Raw genomic sequence first — 10493 nt, 5'->3', positions numbered from 1 at the left:
GGGCAAGGCTCCGGCGACGGGCAAGGTCAAATCCAAAAAGGGGAAAGAGTTGGTGCTGCCGGCGCCGAAAGTGGGGCGGACGGACCAAACTGCGCCGCCGCCACCTGGGGTGACTTGGCAACACTCGGTGATGAAGGAAGAAGCTGTTCAAGCGCTAGTTGATGCCAAGCTCCTTCAGCCGAAGGAGATCCTTGAGTGGTGCCCCGCGTTTCCCAATGCGTGGTAGTTTGAGGAACATCCTGCTGAGACGGTGATGCTTGCGCATTTTGTGGAAAGGGGACTGGTGGTGCCCACCTCCGACTTCTTCAGAGGTATTCTTGAGTACTACCAACTTCAGCTCGTCCACTTGAATCCCAATGGTGTACTGCACATGTCTATATTTGTGCATCTGTGCGAAGTTTATCTGGGAGTACCTCCAAGTCTCGAGTTGTTTAGGAAGTTGTTCCGTTGCAAGCCTCAGCCGAGTGCCCAGCGGACGGAAGTCTTTGGAGGCGCCGGGTTCCAACTCAGGAACTCGAATGCGTATATTGAGTATAATCTGACCGACTCCCATGGGGATTAGAAGAAAAGGTGGTTCTACATCGGGAACCATGATCCTCGCTTGCCCGTGGTGACTGGTCACGCGCCCAAGCATGCAAAAAACTGGGTAAGCGAGCCCGAGGACACCCCAGAGCTTGATCACCTGATGTAGTAGATTACCGAGTTGAAAGCGCTCGGTTTGACTGGGATCAACGTGGCGGCCAGCTTCCTGAAGAGAAGGGTCCAGCCACTTAAAAAACGTGCTCACTCGGGAAGTGAGTATTCAGGGCTGAAGGATCCATCGCGTATGTCTGATGAGGACATATCTGATGATGACGTAGAGGCGCTGCTGGCTAAGTTTTTTAGGAACTATCAGGGAGTACCGGTAATCCCTACAGCCCTTCGTCAGTATGACGCCTGGTACGAGCCAGAAGTGGTAAGTATTTTCCTCCTAACTTGTTCTTCTTTGACTTGTGATTCTTGTTGCTGACACCGATTTGTTGTTTGAAGTCCCGAGTTCTTGCCGGCTACTTGGCGCAGTCGGAAGAAGAGTCGGAAGCCGTTGTCGAGGAGTCGGAGGACGAGCCTTCTCCTCCTGTCAAGAGACGTAGAGTAGTCCGCAAGATGTCTACGGCTAAGTCTGCTTCAACCCCTGAGAAGTCTTGGGGTACCAAGGTATGTAGTCGGTAACTTGTGTATTACTGATGAACTTGAAATTTGTTATTGATGTGGTGAATATTGTCTTGGTTCGCGAAGGCTGTAGATGAGGCTATTTCTGAAGAAATGGCCGTGTCCGACCCTGAAGTCGGTGATGCGGCTGTTGACACGGTGCCAGAGAGGGTGCCATCAACAGAAACTGTGGTAGACCCTGGGTTAACCGCGCCAACTCCGTTGGCTGCCATGCCGCCCATTGCTGACCAGGCGGTCCTGGAGCTGCCCACTGGAGTAGTGGGTACGGCGAAGGAGGTGTCACCAGTATTTGCTACTGGTACCTTGCTGTCCAATGTGATCGCCAGTGGTAAGCGTTGTCCCTTCTGATTGTAGTCATTTGAGTAGTACTGTAGTCTTGACTTCGGTTTTGTAGGTCTTGGTGAGAATACGATGCCGCCGGCTGTTCCCGCGGCTCCTAGTACTCGGCCGCCTGTCGCCGAGAAGAAGCGTGTGCGACTGCCGCCGCGTTCAACCCGGTGAGCCTCATTATCTTGTTGGATGTCATTGGATTGTCTTAAAATCATGTAGTGACACTTTTTTGGTGCAGAGATGCAGAGGAGACTATCCCTGTAGGGATAGTGCCGGATCCCTTGACTACAGCATCTATTCCTCTAGAGGACTTCATTGTTGAAGAGGTACCTGAGGTTGATGCCGGCCGTCTTGGAGCTACTATGTCAATGCTGCAAGACGTAATTCGCTCAGTGGAGGTTCCTGCTACGGCATCAGGTTCAGGAGGCGCTGCTTTGTCATCATCTACTGACGGATCGCTAGCTGTAGTAGATGTTGGAAAAGCCAAACAGGCGACTGCTCCTGGTAAGTGCATGTAGTCTATTTATTGTAGTCGTAGTTGGTAGCTGACATGGTGAATGTTGTAGGTGCTGCTCTGGGTACGATTCCTCATCTTGTGGAGAGTACCCAAAGGCCAGTACTCAGTCTACCTTCTAACTTGGAGTTCCAGAGGGCCATTGATGTTTTCCGGGGCTTCCGGGTAGATATCCCTGTTGATGTTGTTGCATGACCCGAGTTGCTGTGAGGCTTTAAGACTCACCATACCCTACTTGGATGTTTTCAGGAAAGAAGCCATCAGTTGGAGCAGGAATGTGCCCGACTGACAGAAGCTCGAAGCTCTTCGGGTGCATGAAGTCGGGCGCGAAGTCCTTTGCCGAGGAACGCGCGGATCACGCGGTTCTGCAGGAAAAATTGGAGAGCCGCTACAAGTCCTTGAACAAGAAGTATCAAGGTAAGCATTGCGACTACTTTGGGTGTGTCCAACTGTAGTTGGCTGTGGCCTGAGTTCTTTGCTTTGTAGAGCTCAAGAAGCAGGAAGCGGCTGCAAGGAGCCAAGTTATTGATTGGAGGAACGCTCATGACCGAGTGGCAGATGAAGCCAAACATCTTCGGGTCGTGCTCACTGAAGCACAAGCTGCGTGCGAGCACCAGCGGGACCGAAAGATGCAGAATGGCGTGATGCTCGCCATGGCCATGGTGGCATGTAGAGATCATGCCCAGACCTTAGGAAGACTTCGGGGTGAACTCCAAGAGTTGTCTGGAGCGGCCGAAGACTTGGTGAATGCCATAGCCCCGGTGGAGGAAGGCGCAGGACCGCAATCGCTAGTAGAGCGACTAAGAGCTGCCCCGAGTAAAGTGGCGGGACTTTGCAAGACTGTTTGCAAACAAGTTCTTGCGGTTGTGAAGTCCTACTACCCAAGGGCCGACTTGGCGGCAGCTGGTGATGGCGTGGCTCGCAACTGCACAGAGGAGGCCTATGCGCAGTACCTCGAGGAGGCGGAGCCTATTGCATCCAAAATGTTGGAGTTTGTCTCCTTAGAAGAGTTTTGAGCTGTTTGTATACTCTTGTATTCGAGTACATTTATAATTTGAAATGCCAAGCCTTTAAATTTGTTGTCGTTGTCTTGCGAAGAATAGCTCCGAAGTATTGCAACTCTGGGGAGGGGATTCATCTCGCCCGACCTTGAGTTTTAGGCTCGGCTAAGCCTGACCCCTTCGAGGGTGAAAACTCCGCCTTGCCCGACCCTTGGTCCCGGGGTCGGATGCGCCCGACCCTTCAAGGGTGGAACTCCGTCTCACCCGACCCCGAGTCCTGGGGTCGGATGTGCCCGACCCTTCGAGGGTGGAACTCCGCCTCGCCCGACCTTGAGGTCGGAGTAGTCGAAGCCCCCGACATGTGGGCCATGCTTGGCATGTAGTAGTCCCGAGTGTCGAGTAGTCGTAATGTTGTGTGAGTACTCGTCTTATGAGGGGCACGGGTGTACTGTACTCGTCTGTCCTTTGTGGATGTACGGGTGTACTGTGCTCCTTTGTCCTTTGCGGATGCACGGGTGTACTGTGCTCCTTTGCCCGTTGTGGCATGAGTGCAGTCACATGGGCAGAGTCAGGAGTTGTCAGACGTATTGATCACGGGTGCACAGTAACTCTTGAGCAGGTGGTAGTTGGAGCTTTTGGCTATAAATAGGGTCATCTGGTGGGCGAACCAACTCAAGCTCCTGAGTAGCGATGGATTGCCTACGGTTGCTTCTGTTTGAGTGTAGAGAGCCATCAAAGAGTGCACCGGTGCTAGAAGATTCCTTGTAGATTGAGGCCACCTTCGCTCCACAGACTCCTGCGCTCGTAGGGATAGCCGCGATGCTAGAAGAATCCTCGTAGGAGGTTACTTCGCACGCCTCATCTTGCAGCTCGTGATCCAGTGGAGTACGCGCTGGAACTCACGAGTGATGGGTGATGAGTGCCGCGGTCTTCATCCTGCTCTGAAAGAGGTGGAGGTGCGGCCGTAGAGTAGATGGGCTTCGCAAGGCTAGCTAAAGAGCAGCCTTGGTTCCCTCTAGGAGCGTCTTGCCGGATTTGGCGTTGCCGCTGTCCAGGCGATGGCGGTGATGGAGTACCTGGTGTTGCCTTGGGTAAGGCACCTGGGCATGGCTGCGTTTTGTGCAGCTTCTTTGCGTGCGGGCCCTTCCTGTGGTCGGCAAACCTGAGTGGCCTTGTGATATAGTAAAAGCCTGAGGCTTAAATGCAGCCCGCCAGTAGGCAGTTGCTTGTAGTCTTCGTGTAAGCCGAGTCCTTGTACTCGGATGTAACTTGATGTACTCTTGTTTCAGTAAAGATTGATATGAAGATTTTTGTATCAAGGCAAGGATCCCTGTTGTACCGATAGCTCGTCGAAGCTAACACCCCTTGAAGTCGATAGGCGGGGAGCCATCCCGAGTAGTTGCCTTGAAGTGAGTACTCGAGTGCTGCTATGGGTAATAGCGACAGAGGTGTTCTATATTCCAGGAGTTTGGCACCTATTCTCCTAAGAGCTCTTGGAGTCTGTAAGATCCGGGTCCTGTAACCTTTGATACGATGTAAGGACCTTCCCACGGTGAATTGAGTTTATGTAATCCTGACGTATCTTGGATACGTTTAAGGACCATATCGCCCGAGTTGAAAGATCTTTCCTTGACGTTGCGGTCGTGATAACGCCGTAAACCATCAAGATATCTAGCAGATTGCACTAGTGCTTCACATCTTGTTTCTTCCAAACTGTCTATATCCGTGCGCCGCGTTTCTATTGCAAGGTCTTCGTCGTATTGTTCAACGGATGGTGATTGCCACATGATGTCGGCGGGTAGTATGGCTTCTGAGCCATATACCAGAAAATAGGGTGATAGCCCTATAGTCTTGCATGGTTGGGTACGTAGGCCCCACAAGGCATTGGGTAACTCTTTGAGCCATCGGCCGCCTTTGGTGTTGCCGACGTCATGTAGTCGTTTCTTCAGACCATCGAGTATCATGCCATTAGCACGCTCGACTTGACCGTTGGCTCGCGGATGAGCAACCGAGACATAGCGGACGTCAATGCCGCTGTTCTCGCAATATTCCCAAAAGTCGTGATTATTGAAGTTTGACCCGAGATCTGTGATAATCCTATTGGGAAAACCATAGCGATGTACGATTTCATCCAAGAACTCAAGGACTCGGTCTGCCTTGGCGCAAGTGACCGGTTTGACCTCGATCCATTTGGTGAACTTGTCGATTGCCACGAGTACTCTGTTGAATCCTCCTGTTGCAGTTGGTAACGGGCCAATCATGTCAAGCCCCCAGCAGGCAAATGGCCATGTTGGAGGTATTGTGACTAGCTTGTAGGCCGGCATTTGTTGTTGTTTTGTGAAGAATTGACAACCTTTGCATTTCTGAACCAGTTGTTTGGTGTCGGCCAAAGCCATTGGCCAGTAGAAGCCTGCTCTGAAAGCCTTGCCAACTAGTGTCCTTGAAGATGCGTGGTTGCCGCAGATTCCTCTGTGAATCTCTTCTAGGATTTCTTGGCCATCTTCTCTGGTGACGCACTTCATGAGTACTCCAGATGATGCACCTTTCCTGTAGAGCTTGTCTCCGACTAGAACGTAATTCTTTACGCGTCGGGAGATTTGCTCAGCTTTATTCCTGTCGGATGGTAGCTGGTGATCTTTGATGTAGTCGATGAAGGGTGTCCTCCGGTCGACTTCTATCATCATGATTTCTCGGGAGACGTCGGTAGTCGGGACTACTAGCGGTGTGACCTGTTCAGGTATGGACGGCTTGCGTAATTCGTGTACGAAAATTCGTGCTAGAACTTGTGCACGAGTTGAGCCCATTTTGGATAAAACGTCGGCGGCAACGTTGTTGTCGTGGATGATGTGATGAAACTCCAAGCTGGAGAATTTGTTTTCCAGTTTACGGACTTCTTTGCAATAAGCGTCCATGTTGTCCTTGTTTCGGTCCCACTCGTCATTGACCTGGTTTATGACGACTAGGGAGTCGCCGTACACCAGTAGTCGTTTGATGCCGAGAGAGATTGTGAGGCGAAGGCCGTGTAGCAGTGCTTTGTACTCGGCTTCGTTATTAGATGCTTCCCAGAATATCTGCAGCACGTACTTGAGTTGGTCTCCCCTAGGGGAGATGAGTAAGACGCCTGCGCCGGCTCCTTCAAGTTTGAGGGATCCGTCGAAGTACATTACCCAATGTTCTGGTCGTTCGACTGGAGTTGGAACTTGATTTTCGGTCCACTCGGCTATGAAGTCAACCAAAGCCTGAGACTTGATGGCTGTCCTTGGCTTGAAGCTCAAAGTAAGAGCTCCGAGTTCGACTGCCCATTTGGAGATTCTACCCGTGGCATCTCTGTTATGGAGAATTTCGCCGAGCGGGAAATCGGAGATGATTGTGATGTTGTGCTCTTGGAAATAATGGCGCAGCTTCCGGGAGGTGAGCAGAATAGCATATAATAGCTTTTGTATCGGTGAATACCAAGTTTTGGAGTCTGAGAGTACTTCGCTAATGAAGTAGACAGGTCGTTGGACCTTGTAGGCGTGGCCCAGTTCAGACCGTTCGACTACTATTGCCGTGCTGATGACATGAGTAGTAGCGGAGATGTATAGGAGCAAGTCTTCGTTCGGCGAGGGAGCGGTGAGTACAGGAGGCTTTAACAAAAAGTCTTTGAGTTGTGTGAAAGCCTTATCTGCCTCTCCCGTCCATTTGAACTTGTCCTGGCGTTTGAGAAGCTTGAAGAAGGGTACTCCCCGTTCTCCAAGTCTCGAGATGAACCGGTTGAGAGCGGCCATGCAGCCTGTGAGTTTCTGCACATCCTTAATGCTGGCTGGTGCCTGCATGTTTGTGATGGCAGATATCTTCTCCGGGTTGGCCTCAATGCCGCGATAGCTAATGATGAACCCGAGTAATTTGCTGGAAGGTACTCCAAAGACGCACTTAGTGGGATTGAGTTTCCAACAGAAAGCGTGGAGACTAGAGAAAGTTTCCTCCAAGTCGGCAATGAGTTCCCCCTGGTGTCTTGTTTTGACGACGACATCGTCAACATAAGCTTCGACATTGCGATGAAGCTGCTTTTTGAAGCACATCTGTATAGCCCTTTGGTAAGTTGCTCCTGCGTTCTTGAGTCCGAAGGACATTATTTTGTAGCAGAAAGCTCCAAAGGGCATGATGAACACTGTTTTGGCTTGATCTTCCTCTTTGAGGCTTATCTGATGATAGCCGGAGTAGCAATCGAGGAAGCATAGTAAGGCGTACCCGGCGGTGGAGTCGACCACTTGATCAATCCTAGGTAGCCAAAAAGGATCTTTCGGGCAGTGTTTGTTGAGGTCGGTGTAGTCGACACACATTCTCCATTCGTTGTTTTTCTTACGAACAAGCACAGGATTGGCGAGCCAGTCAGGATGGAAGACTTTCTTGATGAATCCTGCCGCGAGTAGCTTGGCTAACTCGTTTTGGATTGCTTCTCGTCTGTCCTGAGCGAACCGGCGTAGTCGTTGCCGTTTTGGAGTAGCTTTGGGATTGACATTGAGAGAATACTCGATCAGTTCCTTGGGCACACCTGGCATGTCAGCCGCCTTCCAAGCGTAGATAATATGGTTAGCCCGAAGGAAACTGACGAGCGCGAGTTCCTATTTAGGATCCAGCCTTGTTCCGATCAGGGCTGTCTTGGAAGGATCACCGGTCTGGAGGTCGATTGACTTGAAGTCTTACTCACTGCAGGTTTCACTTTCGTGGATCCCGACTTGGTTTCTGGGATCTCAAGTTCAGTTGGATGAAGCTTTTTTGAGGCTGTGAAGACTTGCTGCATGGGACTAGGAGATTGAGTAGTCGCAGCAATTTCCACGACCTCGGTGTCGCATTCGTAGGATCTCCGGAGATCTCCTCGTAGCATGAGCTCTCCTTTGGGACCTGGCATTTTGAGTACCAGGTAGACATAGTGTGGTATGGCCATAAACTTGGCTAGTGCTGGCCGTCCGAGTATGGCGTGATAAGATGTCTCGAAGTCGACGACCTTGAATCTGATGTACTCGGTGCGGTAATGTTCCTTAGTTCCGAAGGTGACTGGAAGGACAACTTGTCCCAGTGGTATGGCCGCGTTTCCGGGCACAATGCCGTAGAAAGGTGAATCCGTTGGAGTAAGCATTTCAGTGACGTCGAGGCACATTTTCCTTAATGTTTTGGCGAAGATAATGTTGAGGCCGCTCCCGCCGTCGATGAGTACTTTGGTTAACTTTGAACCTACCACGACTGGATCCAGGACTAGTGGAAAACGGCCTGGTCCTAAAAATTTTGTCCATTGATCTTTTCTACTGAAAGAAATTGGAACTTCCGACCACTTTAGCGATGTGGGGTCGGTCGGCTCGATGGCCATGATCTCCCTGAGTACGAGTTTGTTAGCTCGTTTGGATGCAGTGCCAGGAATGCTGCCAAAAATGACATTGACGGTTTTTGAAGCTGGTTGGAAATCGCCGTCCTCATCTTCGTCGTTGCGGGCTTTGTTTTTACCCTTATCTCTGTTTTTGGCATACTCTTCAGGAGTTGGTGGTGCGGGTAAGTCTTGCATGACTCGGCGCATGCTGTAACAGTCTAATGCGGAGTGCTTGCTAGTCGGGTGCCATGGGCACTGCTTTTTGAGTAGCTCCGTGAAGGTTGGTCCGTCGTCGTTTCTGCGATGTCCCTTTTTTTCGGAGCTGGTCATGGAAGCAACGGTGTTGTCGGGCTTCCTTTTGCGATTATGGTTACCTGGATAGGAATTCCGAGCATCGTTATGCCGAGTTTTATCTGTGTCATTATTGTGGATGTTGTCGCGTCTGCGGTTACGCTGGGAACCGAACCGTTCTCATTCTTTGTCTTCTTCATCAGCCCACTGTTGCACCATGAGTTTGAGTTCTTTGACATCGGCTGGTCGTCGGTGACCGAAGTCTTGGTATGTTCATCGATCATAAAGTCCGTTTTGGAAGCACTCGATGACGTCTGCTTCGGAGATGTCCACTATAGTGGCCTTCCTTTCGAAGAACCGTCGCAGATAGTCGTGTAGGGTCTCACCCTCTTTCTGCTTAATCTGTCTTAAGTCGATCTTGTTGCCTGGTCTAGCCATGGAGCCGGCAAAGTTGTTGGTAAAAGCCTTTGTCAAGTCTGCCCAAGAGTCAATGGACTTGGGTTTGAGTGACTCGAGCCAGGTCAGTGGTGCGGGTTCCATGCATATGGGGAAATGAATGACTTTGGTGTCGTTGTTACCCCCGGTTGCTTGGACGGCTAGCGAGTAACAGCGTAGCCATTGAACTGGGTCTTGCTTGCCATCGTACTTGGTAATGCCGGTTGGTTTGAACTTTTCGGGTAATTTTGTTTTCATTACCCGGTTTGTGAAAGAAGGAAAGTGGTTGTAGCTGTCGACCTCTCGTTCGCGCCGACTGTTGAGGATTTCTCGTAGATCGCTGAAGTTGGACATCTCGCGGATCTTCCGGGTAGGGCGAATACTTTTAACCGAGTTGGTGCAGCTGACTTCACCCACATCCTTCTGTTGAGTAGGAGCTTTATGCTTGCTTGGACCTTGGCTGTGTTGTCGGGGTTGGTTGACTGCATAATCGTTTCGCGGGGCGACATTTTTATCTGCAGCCCCCTGCTTCCGTCTTGATGCGATGTAATGCGAGGAACGGACGGGATTGGTGATTCTTTGTCAAGTGGCTTGTAAGCTTGCTCCGCGAGTTGTGCGATTAGTCCGTTGCCACGCTGCATGAGTTGAGCTGTGGCTGCGTTATCCTTATCTTGAGGCATCAATGTCGTTAAAAGGTTGATTGAAGCGATAGCCGCGAGTGGAGTATTGTGCTCCTGAGCCTGGACTGCGTTGAAAGCCCGTTCAAGATTTGTAATAGGAATATTTGTAGCCATCGACTGTCGTCGCTCAGCTCGAGTGGCATTGCGCGCCCTTCGTTGGTTGCGCTGTTCGGGAGGTTCATTGTCGGCTGTAGACTCATCTTCAGAGATGTTGTCGACTTGTGCTAGTCGCCTAGGGGTTCTATTCTGGCTAGTACCCGGGTTGTTATTCTGAGTAATAACAAGTATCTCCCTGTCCGGGTAGTAGCTTCCGAAACTTGATGTAGCGATCTCTATATAGCTTTCTTCGTGGTTGGACGTAAGTGGAACGCCTTCTTGATATGGCAGGTTGTCTATATGGGCGATGAGGCGCGAGTCGTAGTCACGGTCGAGAAAAGATGGTTGCAATCCTAGCCAGTGGACGAATCGGCTGACCCCTGAGCGAGACTCCACCTCGCTCGACCCCGAGGCCTGGGGTCGGCAGAGCCCGACCCTTTGGAAGGGTAGCTCCGCCTCGCCCGACCCCGAGTCCTGGGGTCGGGAGAGCCTGACCCCTAAGCGAGACTCCACCTCGCCCGACCCCGAGTCCTGGGGTCGGCGGAGCCCGACCCTTTGGAACGGGAGCTCCGCCTCGCCCGACCCCAAGTTCT

Source organism: Setaria italica, chromosome IX (assembly GCF_000263155.2).
Source record: "Setaria italica strain Yugu1 chromosome IX, Setaria_italica_v2.0, whole genome shotgun sequence".
NCBI lineage: Eukaryota > Viridiplantae > Streptophyta > Magnoliopsida > Poales > Poaceae > Setaria > Setaria italica.
This window is presented reverse-complemented; position numbering follows the sequence as displayed.